The sequence below is a fragment of the Triticum dicoccoides genome, chromosome 6B (assembly GCF_002162155.2).
Source record: "Triticum dicoccoides isolate Atlit2015 ecotype Zavitan chromosome 6B, WEW_v2.0, whole genome shotgun sequence".
Taxonomy (NCBI): Eukaryota; Viridiplantae; Streptophyta; class Magnoliopsida; order Poales; family Poaceae; genus Triticum; species Triticum dicoccoides.
Genome location: NC_041391.1, coordinates 630,712,138 through 630,740,039, shown reverse-complemented (window position 1 = coordinate 630,740,039; position 27,902 = coordinate 630,712,138). Strand labels below are relative to the sequence as shown.

Genomic DNA, 27,902 nt, shown 5'->3' with positions numbered 1-27,902 from the left:
TAGACCATCTCACTAAATAGTTTGTTTTTTTCTTATCTTTATTACCTTGCTACACAACTCTAGCTCTAAAGAAATCAGTCCTCTTCCTGACACCCCCCCCCCCCACCACCACCACCACCACCACACACAGAGAGAGCGGGATAGAAGGACATCATGAACTTGGCTATCCCTACATGGTGGCTATCTTCACTACAGGAATCAGCTTCTTTGACGTCTGCCATGGCAGACGGCAAAGGAACCGAAAGAGGACGGCAAACCTCTTTGTCGTCAGCCCCAGACAGCAAAGCTACCCGGCAAAGAAAGCTACGGTAAATAGGTTATTTGCTGTCTGATTTCTCAAAGCGGACGACAAAGACCCTTTGCCGTCGGTGGCAAACGACAAGAACATGGACGGCAAATAATAGGCGTTAGACATGTTAGGTGGTTAACGGGAGGCTTTGCCGTCTGCCAGTAGATGGCAAACATGCCCCTCCCCCTTTGCCGTCCGCATTCTGACGTCAGCAGACGCGTCACTCCACCCAGCTCTTTGCCGTCTTCTACAGACGGCAAACCTCTCCAGCCTTTGTCGTCTTCCACAGACGGCAAAGTCACCAAACAGGTCAGCTCGCCGTCTGCCAGAGAGAGAGAGGGGGGATGGGCCGGGGGGTGGGGGGCACGGCGGTTAGTTAGGAAAATTCTTTGCCGTCCGCTAGCGAAGGCAAAGATATGTCGAACGGCAAATATTTGACCTAGCTAGCTCCACGCCCTAGTGGGGCCTAGCTAGTCTCTTTGCCGTCTGCTTTTGGGCCCTTTGTCGTCGGCTGGCTGACGGCAAAAAACTGACAGATGGCAAATTGTATCTTTGCCATCTGGTAGTTCTTTGCCATCTGTTTTTTGGAAGCGGACGGCACAGACCTTCTTTATCGTCCACTAGCGGACGGCAAAGAACTAGCTGACGGCAAATTCCCTGATTCCAGTAGTGCTTCTCAAAAAAAATTCAGTAGTACCATGCGGCACACCTCATGAGACGTTGATGAGGCATCTGTTGTTCCTCTTCGGCATGATGTTCCATACTTCATACGTTGACATAGTGATGCCCAGTCTCATTAAGGCGCGCGGCATGGCTAGTGGGACACTAAAGAGATCGAGAGGACGCCACTTCCATGACTAAGAAGCCTTCGGATGGAACACTAGAAGCTGACTAAACTCATTTGCCCGTTGTCGATGTGCTTGTTGAATTGAATGTTTCCGCTCCTTCTCAAGCCGACGTTCTCGATATTTCTGCAAACGGCGGCTTCAAAGACATCAAGCACAAAAATTGAATTAATGCAAACATATAGAAACCCTTGGCTATTTATCACTCACAGACATCAGACACATGTTACTTAACTACAGTAGTTATTTGTTTTTTATTTATGTTAACACTCAAAAGTCTTTTTATAAGGTTTGCCGAGCACACATTTTGTTTCTTCTTGAAACTACTAAAACATGCTAGATACATTCATATCTAGACAAATGCAAGACAAGCTTTATAGGATGGGTGGGATATTTCTGAACGAGTTGTTGATTCTTTTTGACATAGCTACTCGCTTAAGCGGTAACCGAAGGAGTATATCACTAAAAATAGCTACATGAATCTTCGACACATTGATCTCGGTAGCGTTGTATACCCTGTTGTCGTGTATGCTACACATAAGCATTTCTTTTTTTTTTTTGAGGGAAACATAAGCATTTCTTGAATTATTGCGAGGGGGTCGGGTGTTGGGGAATCTCCACCATACATCTATCTTCCAGCCCCGCACCGAATGTCACGCAAACATACCGGCGCTAGCTCTTTACAAACGGAAAAAAAGGTAAATACACGCAGCCCCATACTGATGCAACATGTACGGCATGCCAAGCTCATGCATCACCCACTCCCATGTATCACTTCCCCGCTGCAAGCCCGATCCTGCCGGCTGGCCACGTCCGCCAGGAACTGGGCAAACGCCAAGCGCGACGACCCGCCGTCGTTGCAAGCCACAGCCGCGGCTTCCTTGTGCGCCGTCGCCCGTGCTCTGAGCTCTCTACCCTCCTCAGACTCCATCACAAGCCTTACCTTGGCCTCTACCTCGCCGGCCTTGACCAGCCCCTGCTGCCACCCGACCATCTCCGTGGCGATCCCCATGTCCCCCACCATGTGCACCTTGTTCATCTTCTGCTCCGAGTACAACGGCCAGCACCGGCACGCCCGCGGTGACGCCCTCCAGCACCGAATTCCACCCGCAGTGCGTCACGAACGCCCCCGTGGCCCTGTGGCGGAGGACGTCCACCTGTGGCGCCCACAGCTTGACGACGAGGCCACGGCCGTTAGTTCGCTCCATGAAACCGTCCGGCAGGAGCGTGTCGAGGTCCGGGTTGGCACTGGGGTCGTGTGGCTTCTCCGGGTTGTCGCTGGCAGGGGCTCGCACAACCCACAAGAAGCGGTGGCCGGACTTGTCGAGGCCAACGGCGATCTCCCTGAGCTGCTCTTCAGAGTGGTTTCCAGTGCCTATGCTCCCGAAGCAAAGGAACACGACGCTGCGGTCCGGTTGGCCGTCTAGCCAGGCGAGGCACTCGTGCCGCTCTTTTGCCTCGGCATCGGCGATGCTGCCGACAAATGGACCGACGCAGTACACCGGAGGCAATACCCAGCCGGGGACACAACGAGGGTCCTTGAGAGCAGCCACGGCCCGAGCCTCCAACGACTCGAACGTGTTTACCAGTGTGCCGTCGGCCTCCAGGATCCGGCACAGCAAGGCCATCATCGCCTTGTATGTGTCGCTCTCCGGGTCCTCGAGCACCTCGCCCAACAGATGCGAAGCCGGCATGGGTGGAAGGCCGAATAGCTCGAGAGGGGTGTCTCCCAGCTCCTTGAAGCTCGGGCCGCCCTCTGCAAGGACCGTAGGGAGCTGGGCGAAGGCGACGAAGGTGGCGGCGCTCGAGGTGAACAAGGTGTAGCCAGGGATCCCGAGCCTCTTGACGACGGCGAGCGCCGCATTGGACAGGGAGTCCACGACCACGGCATGGACGCGCATGGAGCATAGGAAGTCGTGGAGGCGCTCGTTGTAGCGGCTCACGAGGTGGAGGTACGTGAGCACGAACTGCCCGTCCCGGGCCAGCTTGGGCGGGTCCTCCACGGCCGGGAGAGTGTGGAAGCGGACGGACGGCATGGAGGCGGCGACGCGGCGGACGGCGGCGCCGAAGGCGATGTCCTCCTTGACACCGGTGTCGATGAGCGCGACGGAGACGCCGTAGCCGTGGTCGAGGAGGGGCCCCGCGAGCCGCATCATCGGGACGAAGTGGCTCACGGAGAGGCCCGGGTACAGAACGACCGTCTTCGTCCCCATGGTCTCTCTCTCTCTCTCTCTCTCTCTCTCTCTCTCTCTCGCACACGCAGGGAGGATATGAACTCGTGACGACGCAGCGCATCTCAATTTTAAAGGCAGAAAAGCCTCGTGGTGTGACGAGCGATGCTTCGATCGATCGATGGTTGTGTGGTCGATCGCCGTACGCAGCACCAGCACGAATAGCGCGTGTGGTCCAAGTAGAGAGACACTTCTTTTTTTGCGAATAAAGTAGAGAGACACTTGCAATTGGGAGGGAGTCTGGTTTGTTCTCCGGTATGACATGATGATGATAGGCGACGAACTAGCTAGCAATTCGATCATTCATACTCCCTCCGTAAAAAAATACTATAAGAACGTTTAAACCACGCCAGGTCTGACATGATGATGATAGGCGATGAATGCTGTGCCGTTGAATCTTGTCGGTGATCCCTGATGGTTACAGGCACTGTTAGAGCCGAGCGGCGAGTGCGATTGCGAGGGTGGAAGCTGAGGCCAGAGTGAACGTACGGTATTGGTGCCAAAAGTTGGTGAAAATGGCCCTCTTTTTTGTGGTCCCGTGGAAAATGGCTGGCCCAAAACCACTTGAAAAGCTTTCTGCCACCCAATGTTGAAATCTCCGGGAAACAATTAAAGCGGGAGCATGAACAAGGAACACTTTTGGGTTGTAGGATCATCTTCACTCGTCAGTATCACCCAAACCTTTCCACACGCGAAATTAAAACCTACAAATAGCAATGAAGACAAGTCATTATGTTTGCACTGAAACCAACTCAATCTTTTAATGAGCGACTTAGAACTTGCTCCCTCCGTTAAAAATATAAGATGTTCTAACTTTTCTCTGAATCGATGTATACAGACGCATTTTAGTATGTTTGTTCACTCATTTCAGTCTGTATGTAGTCCATATTGAAATATTTTTGACGAAACCACGTCAGAGGGCGGGGAGCTCCCGCATTGCATATAGAAGAAGAGAGTTGGTCCGGTTAATAAGGGAAACTGGACCTAAAAATCATACATGGCATCGGTTAATTAAGGGAAACCGGCGAAGACCCAACACACCGGGCTAGCACTCAAGGGGCGTCGTCCGAGCCAGATACAAGGGTGCCGAGGCCCAAGACCATCGTCAACACAACATACCCGACCAAGACAACCACTGCAACCTCAAGAACATGTCTGCGACAAGATGTGAACTCGCACCTAACCTTTTGAAAAATGAGATCAACCATTGGCCTCCACCAATGCACGAATTGCCTGGATCGACGTCGGCGTAAGCAGTTTCTTGTACATCCGGAGATAAGAGTTCATATTCTCTTGCACATCCTCCTCGGAGCCTTTCTTAGGTGTCATCCCCTTCGGCAGTTCCCCATAAGCCTCCGCCAACCTATATTCGGCGTGCTTGGTAGTAGGAATGTTGCAGTTTCTGTTCTTCTTATCCAAACGTCCACTGCGCCTCTCGGAACAAGTAGATGCACCGTCAATCTGCACATGAATCGGTTCTTCGAGCAAGGACCCCGGTGCCGCGCAACTGAAACTGCTTAGGAACTCATCCAACAGGGTGGTAGATGGCGCACCAATATCACCAAGTGGCTCCTCGGACCCAGAAGACAACATATTGGTAGTGCCCCCTGAAGCAAGCGTCGCCGAAGAGGAGACAAAGGGAGGCACCTCGCCAACCAAACCATCAGGCAAGGCCACCTCAATATGCTCCATATCATTGCTCGATGTGACTATCTCAGTAACCTTAGTGAAAGGATCAATATAGTTGACTAGAGGGGGGTGAATAGGCAACTAAAATTTTTTAGTTTTTCTTTACCAAATTAAACTTTGCATCAAAGTAAATATGTAACTAGGTGAGCAAGCTATATGATGCAACAACAATAAGTACACAAGCAAGCAAGGGATACAACACAAATAAGCTTGCACAAGTAAAGGCACGAGATAACCAAGAATGGAGCCGATGGAGACGAGGATGTGTTACCGAAGTTCCTTCCTTTTGAGGGGAAGTACGTCTCCGTTAGAGCGGTGTGGAGGCACAATGCTTCCCAAGAAGCCACTAGGCCACCGTATTCTCCTCACGCCCTCACATAATGCGAGATGCCGTGATTCCACTATTGGTGCCCTTGAAGGCGGCGACCGAACCTTTACAAACAAGGTTGGGGCTATCTCCATAACTTAATTGGAGGCTCCCAACGACACCACGAAGCTTCACCACAGTGGACTATGACTCCGCGGTGACCTCAACCGTCTAGGGTGCTCAAACACCCAAGAGTAACAAGATCCGCTAGGGATTAGTGGGGGGAATCAAATTTCTCTTGGTGGAAGTGTAGATCGGGGCCTTCTCAACCTATCCCTAGCAAATCAACAAGTTTGATTGGCTAGGGAGAGAGATCGGGCGAAAATGGAGCTTGGAGCAACAATGGAGCTTTTGGGGGAAGAGGTAGGTCAACTTTGAGGAAGAAGACCCCCTTATATAATGGGGGGAACAATCCAACCGTTACCCCCCAAGCAGCCCCACAGAGAGCGGTACTACCGCTGGGGTGGGCGGTACTACCGCTGAGCCAGCGGTACTACCGTCCCACCTAGCGGTACTGTCGCGCAAAGGAAAGGAGCGAGGTCCTAGACCCTGAGCGGTACTACCGCGGTGGTAAGGGCGGTACTACCGCTTGGGAGCGGTACTACCGCCTCTACTGCCGCAGCTAGTGCCGCAAAACCCGACATGAGAAAAGGGGCCCTCGAGTCGAGGAGGTAGGAGCACAGAGCCGCAGCGGTACTACCGCTGAGGCGCGGTACTACCGCTTATTGTGCTTGGGCGGTACTACCGCTGTGGCCCGCGGTAGTACCGATGGGACCAGACCAAGCAAACAGAGGGGGGAAAGAATACTCCATTGAAGCGGGAAGGTTCAGCGGGTGCGATAAGGATGTGTACATGTTGATTCCACCCTAGCCTTACCAAAGCGGATCCCCTCTTGATAGTACGGTGACTCCTACGAAACTAGTCCACCAACATAGAAACGAAAGAGCTGCACCGTCTTGAAAAACACACCAAGGGAAGGGAATCGTCTCGTGCCAAAGGATGAATCTCTGAAAAGCTCAACGCACACGATTAGTCCGCAAAGGCATTGTCATCAATCACCAAAACACCTTAGGGATAAATATGCCCTTACAATATCCCCCTTTTTGGTGGATTGATGACAATACGGGATTTGCACAAACGGGAAAAGACATAGGGCATGCGCAAACCCCACAACTCTAAAATATAGACGGGCTCCCCCTAGATGTGTGCTATCTAGATAAGTGCTTTGGACTGCATGGCACACATACTAGGATCAAGGCTCCCCCTACATTTTAGATACCAACAACCTAAGCAGGATATATGAGAGCAGAGTATATAACAGGATAAGCATGCAACTCATAAGATGCCGAAGGACTAGATAGACATAGATAATGATAAAAAAATATAAGGTAGCATATGTCTCACACCATATGTCTGGAACTTAGGTCTCACTGGTACAAAACCAAACAAAGCAAATGGCGAGAAAACACAACGACACCACAAAGACACACTCGCAAATCAGACAACGACACAAATCCCTAAACTCTCTCCCCTTTGGCATCGAGACACCAAAAAGGGAAGGAGTGTTGCTACGGCTCCAGGTGATAGCAAGCGAGGGTCTCGAACATCATATCCCAGCGGGATCGTCTGCACTGCCGTCGTCAGTCGGAAACTGCTCGGCGTCTGAATATGTCCATGGGCAGTGCTGCTGAATCCACTCCTCCTCCTCAGTTAGCTGGTCCTTAGATCCACTGTTAACGGTGGCACCCAACTGACGGATGAGCTCCTTGTGACGCCCCCTGGCCTTCTTCTTAGCCACATGAGTCATGTACTGACCATGAGACTTCATGCATAAAAGCTTCTTCATCTTGAGCTTGAGCTTCTTTTCCCAAGAGGGCTCTGCCCCAGAAGGCTCATAGTCATCGTCATCATCAGCCAAAGCCTCCTCCTCGGTCTCCATGGCAGCAGCAGAAGATGTACCCCCCAGTTTTAGGGACCTGGGTGCCCCAGTTGTCCTTCTTCCTCAGACGCTTGATCTCATGAGACACCAACTCTCCAGTCTCTAGCATAACCTTGGGATAGACCTGATCCCAGGCCTTCTCAATGAGCAACATGATGAACGGTCCATAGATCGGGCACTTGCGCTCAGAGATAGCAGATAAGAGCTCAGACCACATAACATGAGAAATGTCCAGGGACTCGCCAGTGTTTGCTTCCTTCTCATGCTGGCAGAAGAGAAGCATGTCCATGAGATAGGAGTGAACCATATCCAGATTCCCGATATGAGGGAAGAGAGTCTCACGGAAGACATGGTGAAGAATGTCCAGAAAGGTTGGCAACTCATATGTTTCCTTCTTAGTGTCAGGGTTGATCTTCAGAGTGTAGTAGGGCCAGAGGGCTTGCTTGTGAGTGGAGGTTGTGCTGCGGTGAGGCCGAAAGCCGACAGGAGTCTCAAGCCCGTGATCTTCCACCCCAAGTAACTCCATGAAAGCCTTCCACTTGACAGACAGCAACTTGCCATTGGTCATCCAAGTCAGAGTCATGTCCTCATTAGTCCCTAGATGGACAGTGGCATAGAATTGAGCCACCATATCTGCATCATAGTCCTTGTTGAACTGCATGATTCTGAGAATGTTCAGCTGAGAGCACGTCTGAAGAGCTTCACCAAAGTACTCAGGATCCTTCTCCATATAGTCCGTGTCAATGGAGAGCACATCAACATAGAGATTCTTCTTGGCCTTGAGCACATCAAAGAAGATGGCAAACTGAAAGCGGTTCCAGAACGGACGGTTGACCAAAGTGGGTTCTTCGTCTTCCACATAGGGGTTGTGGCGACGCCTTGCCCAGAATTCCTTGGCATTCAATTGAGGAATAGTTTTGCTCTTTGGCTTCGGCTTGACGGCAGACTTCTTCTTGAGTTGAGGTGGAGGTGGAGCACTAGAGGAACCTCCTGCTGACTCAGATGTGCGGTAGCGCTTTGATGTGGCACGACCGGGGTTGATACGGTGAGCTTGATGCTCAGGATGTTCATCACCTGGAACCAGACACAAGAACACGCGAAACAACCAGAAAGAACGAGCATAAGCCAACAAACATAACAAAAGAGATCAAGGAATGGTAGGAACATGATGGAACTTGGCAGGCAGCGGTAGTACCGTGACCTAGAAGCGGCAGTACCGCCCAAGCGGTAGTACCGCTCCAATGAGAGCGGTAGTACCACTCGGAGCAGGGAAACAGCAGTTCCCTACTACCGTGGTCAGATCCGGCACTACTGGCCTGCCAAATTCAAAAATACTCTAACCAAACACTAATCCAAATAGTCTAGTTGCCTTCTCCAACCTACTCAAGCCTAGATTTAGCCAAAAATCTAGAGATGCAACCACTATTGCCCCTAAGACGCTAGATCTGAAATCTAGACAAAAAGAGAGGAGGAACATGGGCAATACCGGCATCCATGGCAAGAGGACGAGGTGGGGATCGACTCCACCAAAGGAAATGGAGAGGGACGCCCCGGAGAAGAAGGTCCGCTGGAGAGACGAAGAGGAACAAGGGGGGCGAAGCGAATGGGTATGTGGGAGAAGAAACCTCCCCCTTCCCCGATATAACCCCCTGGTCCCGCCCCATAGCGGTAGTACCACGCTGGTGGGCGGTAGTACCGCTTGTAAGCGGTAGTACCGCACACCACCAGCGCTAGTACCGCCCAGCAAGCCACGGCAACTAGACAACAATGGCTTAGCTCAGAAAAAGGGAAAACCAACGGCAAGAAGATGAGGAAAGACGAACTCGGCAGCAAACACACTAGCAAGGGGCCAAGACACACCTCTTCAAGAGAGGGCGGTGGCTGAGGCCACCTATGTTTGAGTCAAGAGGTATGGCGCAGCGAAGACTTTAACCTTGGGCCCATGACCAAAACTCGTCCTTGAAGCACAAGTACCATCAAAAATGGTTAATGTGAAAGATTTGATCGATTTATGCATAATGTGGGGAGGGAGAGTTCATTGAGAGAACGACACTCCCCCTATGTCCATGCCTACACCTAAACTAGACAACATGTTGAATGTGGTGGGATGTGCATAGGTTCAAGATACATTGCTCGAATCTATGATATTTAGTTCATGCCTTAACTCGCGAAATCTTGCTTCATCCAAGGGCTTCGTGAAAATATCTACAAGGTTATCATGAGTGTTGACATACTTGAGCTCAATCTCCCCTCGCCAAATGTGATCCCGGATGAAGTGATACTGAATCTCAATATGCTTCGTCTTGAAATGTTGCACCGGGTTGAGAGAAATCTTGATGGCACTTTCATTATCACACCAAAGAGGCACTTTGTCACAAATGACACCGTACTCCTTTAAAGTTTGCCTCATCCATAAGAGTTGTGCACAACAACTACCGGCCGCCACATATTCCGCTTCGATGGACGAGAGAGACACACAACTTTGCTTCTTGGAAGACCAACTCACCAAAGAGCAACCAAGAAATTGGCACCCTCCAGAAGTGGACTTCCTATCCACTTTGTCTCCCGCCCAATCGGAATCCGTATATCCTTCAAGCTTGAAGTTTGCTCCTCTTGGGTACCATAAGCCAAAATTTGGGGTATGAGCCAAATATCGAAAGATTCGCTTGACCGCCATATAGTGGCTTTCCTTTGGTGTGGCTTGAAACCGTGCACACATTCCCACACTCAACATGATATCCGGTGTAGATGCACAAAGGTAAAGCAAGGAGCCAATCATGGAGCAATATACCTTTTGATCCACCGCTTTACCATTGGGATCAATGTCAAGTTGGCACTTGGTAGGCATTGGAGTAGAAGCCGGCTTGACATGACTTAGCTTGAATCTTTTTAGCATGTCTTGAGTGTATTTGGCTTGGTTGATGAAGGTACCTTCTCTTCTTTGCTTGATATCTGCAACATCCCAAATTTTCAATTTGGAATGTTATACATTAGATCATCATTGCATATCATATTTTATTGCATTTTGGCTAGATCCTAGAAATTCTACGTAACTCAAGGACCTGAGTTACCCACGGAGAGTGTTGGGGATTTCGTTATTTTCATATTTGAGTTTTCTCAAATTTTGAAAATAGGATCATTTGATTTTTAATTATTTTATCTTCAAATATTTCTAATATAAAAATAAGAGAGAGGGAATAAAATGACTTTCTCAAAATAAATAAATAGTGAGGATTTAATAAAAAATCAAATAAAATTTTTATTTTGGAGTTTATCGCTATTTTATTTGAATTTAGGAAAAATTGCATGATTCTCATAATTGCATTTTAGGGCCAAGAAAATGTTCATCTCATTCTATATATTTTATTTAGATGGTGAAAATTTGTTTTGGCATTTTTAGAATTTTATTTTATTTTCTAGAATTTATTTAAGCTTCGGCGGAATTATTTAAAAAAAATCTGTTCGGACCGACCAGGCCAAAGGCCCAGCCGGCCCAGCCGCCAGCTATTGGGGAACGTAGTAAATTTCAAAAAAAATTCCTACGCACACGCAAAGAATCATGGTGATGCATAGCAACGAGAGGGGAGAGTGTTGTCCACGTACCCTCGTAGACCGAAAGCGGAAGCGTTATGACAACGCGGTTGATGTAGTCGTACGTCTTCATGATCCGACCGATCCAAGTACTGAACGTACGGCACCTCCGAGTTCAGCACACGTTCAGCTCGATGATGATCCCCGGACTTCGATCCAGAAGGGTGTCGGGGATGAGCTCTGTCAGCACGACGGCATGGTGACGATGATGATGTTCTACCGACGCAGGGCTTCGCCTAAGCACCGCAATGATATGACCGAGGTGGAATATGGTGGAGGGGGCACCGCACACGGCAAAGGAACGATCACGAAGATCAACTTGTGTGTCTAGAGGTGCCCCCCTGCCCCTGTATATAAAGGAGGGAGGAGGGTGCAGCCGGCCCTAGGGGTGCGCCTGGAGGAGTCCTACTCCCATCGGGAGTAGGACTCCCCCCCCCCCCTCTTGCCTTGTTGGAGAAGGAAGGGGGAAGGGGAAAAGAGGAAAGGGGGGCGCCCCCCCCCCCCCTTCCTTGTCCTATTCGGACTAGAGGGGGAGGGGGCGCGCGGCCTGCCCTGGCCGGCCCTCCTCTTCTCTCTTAGGGCCCATGTAGGCCCAATAACCCTCGGGGGGGTTCCGGTAACCCCCCGGTACTCCGGTAAAATCCCGATTTCACCCGGAACGATTCTGATATCCAAATATAGGCTTCCAATATATCAATCTTTATGTATCGACCATTTCGAGACTCCTAGTCATGTCCGTGATCACATCTGGGACTCCGAACAACCTTTGGTACATCAAAACTTATAAAATTATAATAAAACTATCATCGTAACGTTAAGCGTGCGGACCTTACAGGTTCGAGAACCATGTAGACATGACCTAGAACTGTTTCCGGTCAATAACCAATAGCGGAACCTGGATGTTCATATTGGCTCCTACATATTCTACAAAGATCTTTACCAGTCAAACCACATAACAACATACGTTGTTCCCTTTGTCATCGGTATGTTACTTGCTCGAGATTCGATCGTCGGTATCCGATTCCTAGTTCAATCTCGTTACCGGCAAGTCTCTTTACTCGTTACGTAATGCATCATTCCATAACTAACTCATTAGCTACATTGCTTGCAAGGCTTATAGTGATGTGCATTACCGAGAGGGCCCAGAGATACCTCTCTGACAATTGGAGTGACAAATCCTAATCTCGAAATACGACAACTCAACATGTACCTTCGGAGACACCTGTAGAGCTCTGTTATAATCACCCAGTTACGTTGTGATGTTTGGTAGCACACAAAGTGTTCTTTCGGTAAACGGGAGTTGCATAATATCATAGTTGTAGGAACTTTGTATAAGTCATGAAGAAAGCAATAGCAACATACTAAACGATCAAGTGCTAGGCTAACGGAATGGGTCAAGTCAATCACATCATTCTCCTAATGATGTGATCTCATTAATCAAATGACAACACATGTCTATGGTTAGGAAACATAACCATCTTTGATTAATGAGCTAGTCAAGTAGAGGCATACTAGTGACATTAAGTTTGTCTATGTATTCACACATGTATCATGTTTCCGGTTAATACAATTCTAGCATGAATAATAAACATTTATCATGATATGAGGAAATAAATAATAACTTTATTATTGCCTCTAAGGCATATTTCCTTCAGTCTCCCACTTGCACTAGAGTCAATAATCTAGATTACACTGTAATGATTCTAACACCCATGGAGTCTTGGTGTTGATTATGTTTTGCTCGTGGAAAAGGCTTAGTCAACGGGTCTGCAACATTCAGATCCATATGTATCTTGCAAATCTCTATGTCTCCCACCTGGACTTGGTCCCGGATGGAATTGAAGCGTCTCTTGATGTGCTTGGTCCTCTTGTGAAATCTGGATTCCTTTGCCAAGGCAATTGCACCAGTATTGTCACAGAAGATCTTCATTGGTCCCGATGCACTAGGTATGACACCTAGATCGGAAATCAACTCCTTCATCCAGACTCCTTCATTTGCTGCTTCCGAAGCAGCTATGTACTCCGCTTCGCATGTAGATCCTGCCACGACGCTTTGTTTAGAACTGCACCAACTGACAGCTCCACCATTCAATATAAACACGTATCCGGTTTGCGATTTAGAATCGTCCGGATCAGTGTCAAAGCTTGCATCGACGTAACCATTTACGACTAGCTCTTTGTCACCTCCATAAACGAGAAACATATCCCTAGTCCTTTTCAGGTATTTCAGGATATTCTTGACCGTTGTCTAGTGATCCACTCCTGGATTACTTTGGTACCTCCCTGCTAAACTTATTGCTAAGCATACGTCAGGTCTGGTACACACCATTGCATACATGATAGAGCCTATGGCTGAAGCATAGGGAACATCTTTCATTTTCTCTCTATCTTCTGCTGTGGTCGGGCATTGAGTCTGACTCAACGTCACACCTTGTAATACTGGCAAGAACCCTTTCTTTGCCTGATCCATTTTGAACTTTTTCAAAACTTTAACAAGGTATGTGCTTTGTGAAAGTCCAATTAAGCGTCTTGATCTATCTCTATAGATCTTGATGCCCAATATGTAAGCAGCTTCATCGAGGTCTTTCATTGAAAAACTTTTATTCAAGTATCCCTTTATGTTATCCAGAAATTCTATATCATTTCCAATTAACAATATGTCATCTACATATAATATCAGAAATGCTACAGAGCTCCCACTCACTTTCTTGTAAATACAGGCTTCTCCAAAAGTCTGTATAAAACCATATGCTTTGATCACACTATTAAAGCATTTATTCCAAATCCGAGATGGTTGCACCAGTCCATAAATGGATCCTTGGAGCTTGCACACTTTGTTAGCACCTTTTGGATCGATAAAACCTTCCGGTTGCATCATATACAACTCTTCTTCCAGAAATCCATTCAGGAATGCAGTTTTGACATCCATTTGCCAAATTTCATAATCATAAAATGCGGCAATTGCTAACATGATTCGGACAGACTTAAGCATCGCTACGGGTGAGAAAGTCTCATCATAGTCAACCCCTTGAACTTGTCGAAAACCTTTTGCAATAAGTCGAGCTTTGTAGACAATTACGTTACCATCAGCGTCAGTCCTCTTCTTGAAGATCCATTTATTCTCAATGGCTTGCTGATCATCAGGCAAGTTAACCAAAGTCCATACTTTGTTCTCATACATGGATCCTATCTCAGATTTCATGGCTTCAAGCCATTTTGCGGAATCTGGGCTCATCATCGCTTCCTCATAGTTCGTATGTTCGCCATGGTCAAGTAACATGACTTCCAGAATAGGATTACCGTACCACTTTGGTGCGGATCTTACTCTGGTAGACCTACGAGGTTCAGTTGAAACTTGATCTGAAGTTTCATGATCAATATCATTAGCTTCCTCACTAATTGGTGTAGTTGTCACAGGAACCGGTTCTTGTGATGAACTACTTTCCAATAAGGGAGCAGGTACAGTTACCTCATCAAGTTCTACTTTCCTCCCACTCACTTCTTTCGAGAGAAAACTCCTTCTCTAGAAAGGATACGAATTTAGCAACGAAAATCTTGCCCTCAGATCTGTGATAGAAGGTGTACCCAATAGTCTCTTTTGGGTATCCTATGAAGACACATTTCTCCGATTTGGGTTCGAGCTTATCTGGTTGAAGTTTCTTCACATAAGCATCGCAGCCCCAAACTTTAAGAAACGACAACTTTGGTTTCTTGCCAAACCACAGTTCATAAGGCGTCGTCTCAACAGATTTTGATGGTGCCCTATTTAACGTGAATGCGGCCGTCTCTAAAGCATATCCCCAAAACGATAGCGGTAAATCAGTAAGAGACATCATAGATCGCACCATATCTAGTAAAGTATGATTACGACGTTCGGATACACCATTTCGTTGTGGTCTTCCGGGTGGCGTGAGTTGCGAAACTATTCCGCATTGCTTCAAATGTAAACTAAACTCGTAACTCAAATATTCTCCTCCACGATCAGATCGTAGAAATTTTAATTTCTTGTTACGATGATTTTCTACTTCACTCTGAAATTCTTTGAACTTTTCAAACGTTTCAGACTTGTGTTTCATTAAGTAGATATACCCATATCTGCTCAAATCATCTGTGAAGGTGAGAAAATAACGATACTCGCCGCGAGCCTCAATATTCACTGGACCACATACATCAGTATGTATGATTTCCAATAAATCAGTTGCTCGCTCCATAGTTCCGGAGAACGGCATTTTAGTCATCTTGCCCAGAGGCACGGTTCGCAAGTACCAAGTGATTCCTAATCAAGTGATTCCAAAAGTCCATCAGTATGGAGTTTCTTCATGCGCTTTACACCGATATGACCTAAACGGCAGTTCCACAAATAAGTTGCACTATTATTATCAACTCTGCATCTTTTGGTTTCAACATTATGAATATGTGTATCACTACTATCGAGATTCAATAAAAATAGACCACTCTTCAAGGGTGCATGACCATAAAAGATATTACTCATATAAATAGAACAACCATTATTCTCTGATTTAAATGAATAACCGTCTCGCATCAAACAAGATCCAGATATAATGTTCATGCTCAACGCTGGCACCAAATAACAATTATTTAGGTCTAAAACTAATCCCGATGGTAGATGTAGAGGTAGCGTGCCGACCGCGATCACATCAACTTTGGAACCATTTCCCACGTGCATCATCACCTCGTCCTTAGCCAATCTTCGCTTAATATGTAGTCCCTGTTTCGAGTTGCAAATATTAGCAACAGAACCAGTATCAAATACCTAGGTACTACTGCGAGCATTAGTAAGGTACACATCAATAACATGTATATCACATATACCTTTGTTCACTTTGCCATCCTTCTTATCCGCCAAATACTTGGGGTAGTTCCGCTTCCAGTGTCTAGTCTGCTTGCAGTAGAAGCACTCAGTCTCAGGCTTAGGTCCAGACATGGGTTTCTTCTCTTGAGCAGCAACTTGTTTGCTGTTCTTCTTGAAGTTCCCCTTCTTCTTCCCTTTGCCCTTTTTCTTGAAACTGGTGGTCTTGTTAACTATCAACACTTGATGCTCCTTCTTGATTTCTACCTCCGCAGCTTTTAGCATTGAGAAGAGCTCGGGAACAGTTTTGTCCATCCCTTGCATATTATAGTTAATCACGAAGCTCTTGTAGCTTGGTGGCAGTGATTGAAGAATTCTGTCAATGACACTATCATCAGGAAGATTAACTCCCAGTTGAATCAAGTGATTATTATACCCAGACATTTTGAGTATGTGTTCACTGACAGAACTATTCTCCTCCATCTTACAGCTATAGAAGTTATTGGAGACTTCATATCTCTCAATCCGGGCATTTGCTTGAAATATTAACTTCAACTCCTGGAACATCTCATATGCTCCATGATGTTCAAAACGTCGTTGAAGACCCGGTTCCAAGCCGTAAAGCATGGCACACTGAACTATCGAGTAGTCATCAGCTTTGCTCTCCCAGACGTTCTTAACGTCGTCAGTTGCATCAGGAGCAGGCCTGGCACCCAGCGGTGCTTCCAGGACATAATTCTTCTGTGCAGCAATGAGGATAATCCTCATGTTACGGACCCAGTCCGTGTAATTGCTACCATCATCTTTCAACTTAGGTTTCTCAAGGAACGCATTAAAATTCAACGGAACAACAGCACGAGCCATCTATCTACAACAAACATAGACAAGCAAAATACTATCAGGTACTAAGTTCATGATAAATTTAAGTTCAATTAATCATATTACTTAAGAACTCCCACTTAGACAGACATCTCTCTAGTCATCTAAGTGATCACGTGATCCAAATCAACTAAACCATGTCCGATCATCACGTGAGATGGAGTAGTTTCAATGGTGAACATCACTATGTTGATCATATCTACTATATGATTCACGTTCGACCTTTCGGTCTCCATGTTCCGAGGCCATATCTGTATATGCTAGGCTCGTCAAGTTTAACCTGAGTATTCCACGTGTGCAACTGTTTTGCACCCGTTGTATTTGAACGTAGAGCCTATCACACCCGATCATCACATGGTGTCTCAGCACGAAGAACTTTCGCAACGGTGCAAACTCAAGGAGAACACTTCTTGATAATTTAGTGAGAGATCATCTTAAAATGCTACCGTCAATCAAAGCAAGATAAGATGCATAAAGGATAAACATCACATGCAATCAATATAAGTGATATGATATGGCCATCATCATCTTGTGCTTGTGATCTCCATCTCCGAAGCACCGTCGTGATCACCATCGCCACCGGCGCGACACCTTGATCTCCATCATAACATCGTTGTCATTACGCCATCTATTACTTCTACGACTATCGCTACCACTTAGTGATAAAGTAAAGCAATTACAGGGCGTTTGCATTTCATACAATAAAGCGACAACCATATGGCTCCTGCCAGTTGCCGATAACTTCGGTTACAAAACATGATCATCTCATACAATAAAATATAGCATCACGTCTTGACCATATCACATTGCAACATGCCCTGCAAAAACAAGTTAGACGTCCTCTACTTTGTTGTTGCAAATTTTACGTGGCTGCTACGGGCTGAGCAAGAACCGTTCTTACCTACGCATCAAAACCACAGCGATAGTTCGTCAAGTTAGTGCTGTTTTAACCTTCGCAAGGACCGGGCGTAGCCATACTCGGTTCAACTAAAGTTAGAGGGACAGACACCCGCCGGTCACCTTTAAGCATCAAGTGCTCGTAGTGGTGAAACCAGTCTCGCATAAGCGTACGCGTAATGTCGGTCCGGGCCGCTTCATCTCACAATGCCGCTGAACCAAAGTATGACATGCTGGTAAGCAGTATGACTTATATCGCCCACAACTCACTTGTGTTCTACTCGTGCATATGACATCTACGCATAAAACCAGGCTCAGATGCCACTGTTGGAGAACATAGTAATTTCAAAAAAATTCCTACGCACATGCAAAGGATCATGGTGATGCATAGCAACGAGAGGGGAGAGTGTTGTCCACGTACCCTCGTAGACCGAAAGTGGAAGCGTTATGACAACGCGGTTGGTGTAGTCATACGTCTTCACGATCCGACCGATCAAAGTACCGAACGTACGGCACATACGAGTTCAGCACACGTTCAGCTCGATGACGATCCCCGGACTCCGATCCAGCAGGGTGTCGGGGATGAGTTCCATCAGCATGACGGCATGGTGACGATGATGATGTTCTACCGACGCAGGGCTTCGCCTAAGCACCGCAACGATATGATCGAGGTGGAATATGGTAGAGGGGGGCACCGCACACAACTAAGGAACGATCACGAAGATCAACTTGTGTGTCTAGAGGTTCCCCCCTGCCCCCTTATATAAAGGAGGGAGGGGGAGGTGCGGCCGGCCCTAGGGGTGCGCCTGGAGGAGTCCTACTCCCATCGGGAGTAGGACTCCCCCCCTCTTGCCTTGTTGGAGAAGGAAGGGGGAAGGGGAAAAGAGGAAAGGGGGGCGCCCCCCCCTTCCTTGTCCTATTCGGACTAGGGGGAGGGGCCTGCGGCCTGCCCTGGCCGGCCCTCCTATTCTCCCTTAGGGCCCATGTAGGCCCAATAACCCCCGGGGGGTTCTGGTAACCCCCAGGTACTCCGGTAAAATCCCGATTTCACCCGGAACGATTCCGATATCCAAATATAGGCTTCCAATATATCAATATTTATGTCTCGACCATTTCGAGACTCCTCGTCATGTCCTTGATCACATCCGGGAATCCGAACAACCTTCGGTACATCAAAACTTATAAACTTATAATAAAACTGTTATCGTAACGTTAAGCATGCAGACCCTACGGGTTCGAGAACTATGTAGACATGACCTAGAACTGTTTCCGGTCAATAACCAGTAGAGGAACCAGGATGTTCATATTGGCTCCTACATATTCTACGAAGTTCTTTATCGGTCAAACCTTATACCAACATACGTTGTTCCCTTTGTCACGGTATGTTACTTGCCCGAGATTCGATCGTCGGTATCCAATACCTAGTTCAATCTCGTTACCGGCAAGTCTCTTTACTCATTACGTAATGCATCATTCCATAACTAACTCATTAGCTACAATGCTTGCAAGGCTTATAGTGATGTGCATTACCGAGAGGGCCTAGAGATACCTCTCCGACAATCGGAGTGACAAATCCTAATCTTGAAATACGCCAACTCAACATGTACCTTTGGAGACACCTGTAGAGCTCCTTTATAATCACCCAGTTATGTTGTGACGTTTGGTAGCACACAAAGTGTTCTTCCAGTAAACGGGAGTTGCATAATCTCATAGTTGTAGGAACTTTGTGTAAGTCATGAAGAAAGCAATAGCAACATACTAAACGATCAAGTGCTAGGCTAAAGGAATGGGTCAAGTCAATCACATCATTCTCCTAATGATGTGATCCCGTTAATCAAATGACAACACATGTCTATGGTTAGGAAACATAACCATCTTTGATTAATGAGCTAGTCAAGTAGAGGCATACTAGTGACATTAAGTTTGTCTATGTACTCACACATGTATCATGTTTCCGGTTAATACAATTCTAGCATGAATAATAAACATTTATCATGATATGAGGAAATAAATAATAACTTTATTATTGCCTCTAGGGCATATTTCCTTCACCAGCCGCCTCGCTCGCGCCCCCGCCGTGGCTGAGCCGGACTCCGGCTAGGAGTTTGGGACCCCGCCGCCGCCGCCTTGGCCCCCTCCCCAAGCCGAGCCGCCCCCCCTCCTTAAATACCCGCCGCCCCCGCCGCCACCACCCATCCCGCCCCGCAGCCGCCACCGCAGCAGCCGCCGCCGCCGCCGCCTCCCCACCCCGCCGGAGCCCCGAGCCCTGCCGGACACGACGAGGTAGCCGCCGCCGCCGCCGCCGTTTTTTTAATAAAACCGTTCGGGTTTTTTTAAACCTAGATCCGGTTTTTTAGATCGGTTCGTCGGTTTTTTCAAGGTTTTGTTATTTTGCGGAGGTTCTTCCGTATGTTTGTTTTAACGAACGTTTTTCGTCGTTTAGCCGCAGACAACGAACGTTCGTTCGTTAGTCTGTTCATCCATTTTTTTCTTTTTCTCGGATTTTCCGCGATTATTTCTGATCGCGATTTCTGATCCGATTTTCATTTTAGTATAACTTCTCGCTCGTTTATCAGAATATGGCGATTCAAACGCCTAGAGTTTCGTCTCGAAACCCTCTTTCCATTTAACCAACTCAAACAAGTGTTTGCTACTGTAAAACTTGACTTAGGTCCAGAATAGTAAACGAAGCTTATTTCTTTCACCGTTTGACTTTTGTTGCTTCGTTTGATTTGATTCTTTTTGCAAACCGGAGTTCTTAAGTTGAAATTTCTTGTTAGATCTCTTATTTGAGTTTTACCTATGCATTAGATGAGTGCTTATTGTATGCTTGTTTGTTTGCGATAGAGTACCCGGAGTGCGCCGCTTGCTACTATGAGTCTCTAGGTTTCACGGATCATCAGCAAGGCAAGTAACACTTTGATCATACCTCTTTACTACCCAGTTTTATTGCATTAGATCAATCCTCAAACAATTGCATGGTTAAGATGTGATTTAACATGTGGGTTTTGGGAAGTAGTTGAGGTAGTACCTATTACCTGTTTTGTTATCAAACCTTTGGGTGTTACTTCTACGTTTGTTTATATTGTCATGCTATGCTAGTAGACGTGGATTGGGTGAGTGTATCCATGACAGATGTGAGATTGTTATTTAATGGTTTACTTAAGGTGGCAACTTAAATTCACATCTGAGTGGATTGAGGCACCTAGGGAACCCAGTGTTGCCTGTATTTTTGGAAATCTCGGGGAACCGTGTGATTCTCCTATGGACCGCCACCCAGGCTCAAAGGGATCATGAGATTATTCAGGCTAGAAACTTCCGTGTGCAGCTGCAAGCTACTATGGGCTCTAGCATAGTTGATTAAGTTGTGTGAACTCTTGAAGAGGTAGACTAGCAGATGTAGGGGAAAGTAGGTGTAACTGTCTACCCAGAGTAGAGAGCTAATGCTTTTGAAAGACTATGTCTCGGTCATCCGTTTCTCAAACATTATGTAGTGCGAGAAATCCAACGGCGGCGATCGAGTCTTGCGGGGAAAAGTGCGCAAACCTCTGCAGAGTGTATAATAATCATGGTTAGCCGTGTCCCCGGTTATGGACATTTTGAGTATCTAGTACCTGGATTATCATGTGAATCTCATCATGTTACTTAATTTAATCTTGTTGGGTTAATGATTTGATACTTAATTGGGATTGAGTTGGAGGAACCTTCTCAATGTTTAACAACCACCATGATAGTTAAATAAAATTTATTCCTATGTTGTAGGAAAAAATTGGCTTTATGCAAAACTGTAACCATAGCGCTTTCCACCAGCCATATATGCATGTAGTGATAGCATTATTTTGTTCATTACTCTCTATGTTTTACATTGCCGACATATTCCATGTGCTGACCCGTTTTCGGGTTGCAACGTTCATGTTGCAGACTTTTCAGACGACGGGTAAGGTGCCTTAGGTCGTGGTCTTATACTCAGTGAGGTCGTTGGAGTTGATGGACTCGATTATCTTCCAAGTCTTCCGTTGTTATCGTTATTAGATGGCCTTAAGCCATATTTATTGTAATAAGTTCTCTTTTGAGACATTCGATGTAATAAGTGTGTGATTGCTACTCTGTTATAAATCCTTCAAGTATTGTGCGTGTCAGCATTACCGATCCAGGGATGCACTGATGCACAGAGATCAGACTATTTGAGGTTTGGTCGCTACAAGATGGTATCAGGGCACACGCTGACTGTAGGACACGACCACTAAGATAAAGCCCTAGATCACTACTCTCTCTCTTCTCATTTCTGACTCCTCACCTTTTCTACTCTTTTAGGAATGGCGGATGCAAGGAACAAGTTCACGCAACCGGATGAAGATACACCCATTGGACGCCACTTGAAGGAAGTCACTAAGTACCTGAACATCGGAGTACCGAGCTTCACCGGGACCTACATCGCCACTTTACCAGAAGAGGAGCGGTGGATGATTCAAGTTCAAGTTCCAGGAAGAACGTGCATGCCCGTCACTGAACCCATAGAGTTTTCCTTTGATGCACCAACCTGGAGTCTAGGAAAGAGCATAGCAGCCCACATCACAATGGGACGCATTGGAGAAGTTTACCACAAGGATCTCAAGGATACTATCTACCAGATTTGTGGGCGCTGAGATGAGCAATGGGAGATGATCATGCACCAAGAAGGATAGATCAATTGCAGCTTTCATCCAGGAGTAAAACCAGCACATTCATCGTCAGGAGAACCAGATGTGCGCAGGCATGATAGATCTGAAGAAGGCTATGACAAGGATCACAGAGCTGGAGGAAGAACTTAAGTCTACACGTGATGGTTATGAGGAGGAAATAACAACACTCATGGAGAAGAATGAAGATCTGAAGAAGAAGCTAAAAGTATTTATGGGATTTCCCACGATTGGAGGAGAAGACGATGATTGCACTTGTCCGGAGAACTACATCATCATCGACGAGACCGACTCGGACCCGGACAATACCGATGATGACTTTGTTGATGAAGCTGGAGCAGATATCATGGAGTCTTCGACCGATCAATTTTTTTAGTCAACCACCATAATAGTAGTAGTATTTCCCCCATGTATATAGTATAGTCCGAGCACTTTTTGTAACGATAGCTAGACCATTGTATGCCCTTGTGTAATTTGATTGAAGTGAAATTGTTTGCATTTGTCTCATGTGCATATGGTAGTGTTTTTCTCTCTAATCTTTTCTAAACCTCATATGCCTCCGAGACGTGACAATGGATTTGCTTTCCCACCGGAGCTCACTCAGTTGATCCAGCAGCAGAATGCATTGATGCAAATGCTAGTTCAGAATCAGAATCAGGGGAACAACAACAACAACAACCCACCACCACCACCACCACCTGTTGATCACTTAGCCCGTTTCTTGAGGCTGAAACCGTCGGTGTTCTCTAGTAGCACCGAGCCGATAGTTGCAGATGATTGGCTTCGTAAGATGGGAAGGGAGTTGACCACTGCAGGATGCACAGATGCGGAGAAGGTGCGTTTTGCCGCACATCAGCTTGATGGAACCGCAGCATCATGGTGGGAGAATTTCACAGCCACTTATCCTATCGACACTTTCACATGGGATCAGTTTCAGCAAGTTTTCTGTACTGCTCATGTTTCAGCAGGAGCTATGGCCATGAAGAAGCGTGAGTTTCGCAACTTGCGCCAAGGAGGACGTACTATTGGCCAGTATGTGGATGACTTTAGTAAGCTAGCACGTTACGCCCCAGATGATGTTGCTACGGATGCAGCTAAGTAGGAGAAGTTTCTGGAAGGATTGAACGATGAGCTGAGCATGCAATTGATGGTAGCAACCTTTAACAACTACCAGGAGTTGATAGATCGAGCTCTCATGATTGAAGGGAAGCAGCAGCAGATTGACAACCGCAAGAGGAAGTATGGACAAGGGAAGTACAATTCTGGAGCTCAGCAGAAGCCTCGTTTTACCCCGAACTCGGGAGGACCTTTTCAGCATACCCATGGAGGAGGGAGTTTGCACCACCATAGTGGCCCCAAGAATGGTAATGGGAATGGAGGAAGCAACAGACAGAATCGTACCAACCCATCAACCCCAGCCAAGAGGGATCTAAGCCACATTACCTATTTCAAATGCCAGAAGACTGGACATTATGCCACTGAATGTCCTGAAGCGAAGAATGGAAATGGCAATGGAAGCTCTGGGAAGAAGCCTACCCCTTTCAACAAGGGACAGGTAAACCACGTTAGCGTGGAGGAGGTTGAAGCCCAGCCAGATGCAGTAATAGGTAAGTTTTTGGTGAAGTCATTTACTGCAATCATTCTTTTTGATACTGGTGCATCGCATTCATACATATCAAGGGGATTTGTGGATAAGTATAAACTGCCCACCAAGGTTCTTAGAACACCTATGTTAGTAAGCTCACCAGGAGCGGAGTATATGGCCAGTGAAGGATGTTTTCAAGTACCATTGACCATAGGCAGGCATGTTTTCCCCTCGGATTTGATAATTTTGGAGTCACAAGGTTTGGATGTGATTCTGGGTATGGATTGGCTATCGATGTATGGAGGAAACATCGATTGCGCCAGTAAGTCGATTTTGCTTACCACTCCAGAAGGAAGAAGGATCAAGTATGTATTCCGGCACGAGCCGAAGAGGACTCAAGTAAATTCCTTAACAGGAGTTGTACAGGAGGAAGTACCAGTGGTGAAGGATTTCCTGACATATTTCCAGAAGAGTTGCCAGGCATGCCACCGGATAGAGACATTGAGTTTTTGATTGAACTTTTGCCAGACACAGGGCCAATATCTAAGAGACCGTACAGGATGCCCGCACAGGATTTGGAGGAAATTAAGAAGCAGATTAAGGAGCTACTGGATAAAGGATATATTTGCCCAAGTTCTTCACCTTGGGGATCGCCAGTGCTTCTAGTGGAGAAGAAGGATGGATCATTAAGGATGGTTGTTGATTATCGAGGATTGAATGAAGTGACAATCAAGAACAAGTACCCACTACCGATGATCAATGATTTGTTTGACCAGTTGCAAGGAGCTAAGGTATTTTCCAAGATCGATCTGCGATCAAGATACCACTAGTTGAAGATTCGAGAGCAGGATCTAACTAAGACGGCTTTTACCACCAGGTACGGGCTGTATGAGTATACCGTTATGTCATTTGGTTTGACTAACGCACCTGCCTATTTCATGAACATGATGAACAAGGTGTTGTTGGAGTTCCTGGATAAGTTTGTCGTGGTGTTCATTGATGATATTCTAGTCTACTCAAAGAATGAAGAGGAGCATAAGGAGCTTTTGCGTTTGGTACTTGGGAAGCTCAGAGAACATCAGTTATATACCAAGTTCAGCAAGTGTGAATTCTGGTTAAAGGAAGTTGGATTCCTCGGACATGTTATATCCGGAGAAGGAATAGCAGTAGACCCCACCAAAGTTGTCACTGTGACCAATTGGGAAGCCCCAACGACAGTTGGAGAGATCCGGAGTTTTCTTGGACTCGCAGGATACTACTGGAGGTTCATTGAGAATTTCTCGAAGATTGTGAAGCCCATGACAGAGTTGTTAAAGAAGGACACCAAGTTCAAATGGACTGAGGAATGTGAGGCCAGTTTTCAGGAGTTAAAGAAACGTTTGGTTACATCACCCGTGTTGATTCTGCCAGATCAGCGCAAGGATTATGAGGTATATTGCGATGCTTCACATTGAGGACTTTGAGCAGTGCTTATGCAGGAGGGAAGAGTTGTTTCGTATGCCTCACGACAGCTTAAGCCCCATGAGTTGAATTATGCTACACATGATTTGGAGTTAGCAGCCGTAGTTCATGCATTGAAGACATGGAGACATTTTCTCATCGGAAACCATTGTGAGTTGTACACGGATCATAAGAGTTTGAAGTACATCTTCACACAGAAGGAGTTGAATCTCAGACAAAGGAGATGGTTGGAGCTCATCAAGGATTATGATATGAGATTGCATTATCACCCCGGAAAGGCTAATGTAGTAGCCGATGCGTTAAGCCGCAAGAGCCATGTCAACACACTCTTGACCGGAGAGTTACCGAAGGAGTTAGCCGAGGATCTTCGCGAGCTATGTTTGGAGATAGTTCCAAGAGGCTATGTTGCAGCACTGGAGACTCAACCGACTTTGATGGATAAGATCAGAGAAGCTCAGAAGACTGACAAGGAGATTGCCAAGATAAAGGAGAGGATGAACAAAGGAAAAGCTAAAGGATTTCGTGAGGATGAGCACGACACCTTATGGTTTGAAGACCGTGTTTATGTGCCTAATGACCCGGAGATCAGGAAGTTGATTCTGCAGGAGGCCCATGATTCGCCGTATTCGATTCACCCAGGAAATACCAAGATGTATCTGGATTTAAAGGACACTTTCTGGTGGACCGGAATGAAGAAGGATATTGCGGAGTATGTAGCAGTATGTGATGTATGTCAGAGAGTGAAGGCAGAGCATCAGAAGCCAGCAGGATTACTACAGCCATTGCCGATACCCGAATGGAAGTGAGATAAACTAGGCATGGATTTTATCACGGGATTGCCCATGACTCATTCCGGCTATGACTCGATCTGGGTTGTAGTCGATCGTTTGACGAAGGTAGCTCATTTCATCCCAGTGAAGACCACTTACACCAGTGTTAAGTTGGCGAAGATATACATGATCAGGATCGTATGTTTGCATGGAGTTCCGAGCAGCATTGTATCAGATAGAGGAACCCAGTTTACCTCAAATTCTAGAATCAGTTGCACGAAACTTTGGGTACCAGGCTAGAGTCCAGTACAACCTTTCATCCACAGACAGATGGACAGACCAAGAGAGTCAATCGGATTCTCGAGGACATGCTGAGAGCTTGTGCGCTAGATTATGGATCTAGTTGGGACGAGAATTTGCCATATGCAGAGTTCTCTTACAACAACAGTTATCAATCCAGTTTGAAGATGGCCCCTTTCGAAGCTTTGTACGGAAGGAGGTGCAAGACACCGTTGTTGTGGGACGAAGTTGGAGACTGTTAGTTGTTCGGGCCAGATTTGATTAAAGAGTCTGAATAGAAGGTGAAGTTGATTCATGATAGGCTCAAGGTAGCCCAGTCCCGGTAGAAGAGTTATGCAGATTCAAAATGCAAGGAGACAGTGTACGAAGTTGGAGACAAGGTTTATCTGAGAGTAACCCCACTTCGAGGAGTTAAGCGTTTTGGAGTTAAGGGAAAGTTAGCGCCACGTTTTGTAGGACCATACAAAGTTTTGGAACGTATGGGAGAAGTTGCTTACAAGTTGGAATTGCCCGAAGGATTGTCAGGAGTTCATGATGTGTTCCACATTTCTCGGTTGAAGAAGTGCCATGCAGAGATGGCCGACATACCGCTGAGAGATACAGTGCCGCTGGAAGAGATTCAGCTGGATAGTGATTTGACCTATGAGGAGAAACCAGTCAAGATTCTCGAGTTTGCCAGCCGAGTCACACGCAGCAAGGTTATCAAGTTTTGCAAAGTTCAGTGGAGCCACCATACCGAAGATGAAGCCACCTGGGAGCAAGAGGAAGATCTACTAAAGGACCACCCTCACCTATTTTCTAGCCAACCCGATTCTCGAGGGCGAGATTCATCTTAAAGGGGGAGGTTTGTAACATCCCAAATTTTCAATTTGGAATGTTATACATTAGATCATCATTGCATATCATATTTTATTGCATTTTGGCTAGATCCTAGAAATTCTATGCAACTCAAGGACCCACGGAGAGAGTTGGAGATTTCGTTATTTTCATATTTGAGTTTTTTCCAATTTTGAAAATAGGATCATTTGATTTTTAATTATTTTATCTTCAAATATTTCTAATATAAAAATAAGAGAGAGGGAATAAAATGACTTTCCCAAAATAAAGAAATATTGAGGATTTAATAAAAAGAATCAAATAATATTTTAATTTTGGAGTTTATCGCTATTTTATTTGAATTTAGGAAAAATTGCACGATTCTCAAAATTGCATTTTAGGGCCAAGAAAATGTTCATCTTGTTCTAAATATTTTATTTAGACTGTGAAATTTTGTTTTGGCATTTTTAGAATTTTATTTTATTTTCTAGAATTTATTTAACTTTCGGCGAAATTATTTTTTTTAAAGAAAAAAACTGTTCGGACCGACCGGGCCGAAGGCCCAGCCGGCCCAGCCGCCAGTCGCCTCGCTCGCGTCCCCGCCGTGGCCGAGCCGGACTCCGGCTAGGAGTCCGGGACGCCGCCATCGCCGCCTTGGCTCCCTCCCCAAGCCGAGCCCCCCTCCTTAAATACCCGTTGCCCCCGCCGCCACCACCCGTCCTGCCCCGCAGCCGCAGCAGCCGCCGCCGCCGCT

At 46.4% G+C, this 27,902-nt stretch overlaps 1 pseudogene; it reads right to left on the bottom strand.

The window, feature by feature from the left end:
* Positions 1 to 1,701: 1,701 nt before the first annotated feature.
* On the bottom strand, positions 1,702 to 3,447 carry LOC119321294 (annotated as a pseudogene).
* Between the last annotated feature and the right edge of the window lie 24,455 nt (positions 3,448 to 27,902).